The sequence below is a fragment of the Aotus nancymaae genome, unplaced genomic scaffold, assembly GCF_030222135.1.
Source record: "Aotus nancymaae isolate 86718 unplaced genomic scaffold, 86718_ANA_hifiasm-v0.15.2.pri h1tg000028l, whole genome shotgun sequence".
NCBI classification, from domain to species: domain Eukaryota; kingdom Metazoa; phylum Chordata; class Mammalia; order Primates; family Aotidae; genus Aotus; species Aotus nancymaae.
This window is the reverse complement of record NW_026988441.1, coordinates 29,439,963-29,441,361: the sequence shown is the minus strand read 5'-3', so window position 1 is coordinate 29,441,361 and position 1,399 is coordinate 29,439,963. Positions and strand designations below refer to the sequence as shown.

The following is a 1,399-nucleotide window of genomic DNA, read 5'->3' as shown; positions in this document are numbered from 1 at the left end:
TGCCTTGGTGCTGAGACGGGGCCTGGGGCCTGGGAAGGGGAGCCCAGCCTGGAGCCTGTCCCTCGGGGGCCACAGAACGGAGAGAGGGAGGAGCCTTGGGGAGGTTGGGTGGGGACGATGGCAAGGGAGGTACCACTTCTGGGACACGCCTGAATGGTGCCAGCCTAGGATGGAGCTGATGGTCTGGGGTGAACAACACACGGGTGGGACAGGGGGCAGCAGCTCACCTGGGACCCCTTAGCAGAGGGGCCTTGGTCAGTCCCCAGGGCTCTGCATGGCCCTCTGGAGACCCTGCCTCCCCGCTGGATCTGTTAGCACAAAGGCAGAGGGCAGATCAGGAAGGCTGAGTCGGGGCAGGCAGGACAGTGAGGGGACAGCCAGGGGCCCAGCATGGCTCAGAAGAGGCCAAGGACTGATGGATGGACAACAGCAGCTCCCAGAGCCAGCTGAGGCTGGAGACGGGACTGTGGGGCCATCCCGGCTGCCTGCAGGGCCCTCCCTCACCTTTGCTGCCTCTGGCATCTCCCCGGCAGCGCTGGGCAGCCCAGGGAGACAGCCGTCAAGGTGGGCATGTGGATGGATCCAGGTCCCTCGCTCGAGGGTTCTGACGGATGAGGGTCAAAGAAGGGCCAGGCTGGCCAGAGACAGTCTCTGGGCTGGACAGGAGGGGCAAAGTCAAGGAACCGGCAGGGTCAGCAGCCGGGGTGCAGGGAGAGACAGGCGTACCGGGGAGGGTCGGGTCATGCAAGGGCCCCTGGGGGCATCAGGTGGGACAGGGCTAAGGTACACCCTCCATGCCCTGGGCAGGTCCTGGGCCAGACTCCCTGGGCCCCAGCCTGGTGATGTGGTCAATCCCTTGGGAACTGCTCTTGGGCCACACCCATCCCATCTCAGGGCTGGACTTTCTCAGCTCCCGCAGAAGGCACTGGCTCCGCCCAGGAGAGGCAGCCCCATTGTACAGCCCAAGCCTCGCCCTCCCCAAGCCCCAGGCATCGCCTGTTGGATGAGCCCTGTGTTCCTTCTTCTCCCAGGCGCCAACCCCTCCCAGGCGCCAGCTGGCAAGGAAGCACCCATCCTCCCTTCCCTGTCGGTCCCGTGGACTGAGACCTGGGCGGAGTGGGGACAGGGCTGGTTTCACCCTGGGTCCCGCTAGTGGGGGAGGAGGAGGACAGCTCCCGGCCCGGCGCAGGTCCTCAGCTCTGCCTGGGTTGCCTTACAGTGAGACGAAGCTGCCACCCATCAGTGCCCTGGAGGAAAAGGTGAAAGCCTGGCTCTGCTGCGGGAGAGGCTATTCCAGGGACAGGGGACTCAGCGGGTGGTCGGCAGCCCTTGGGCCCAGGCGGTGTTGAGTGGGAGTGACAGGCTGTCCCTGGGAGGGACGGCAGTTCCTGCTGGCCCT

At 65.9% G+C, this 1,399-nt stretch overlaps 1 pseudogene; it reads left to right on the top strand.

Annotated features, from left to right (window-relative positions):
• Nucleotides 1–397: 397 nt before the first annotated feature.
• LOC135276821 (uncharacterized) lies at nucleotides 398–1,104 on the top strand (annotated as a pseudogene).
• Nucleotides 1,105–1,399: the final 295 nt, after the last annotated feature.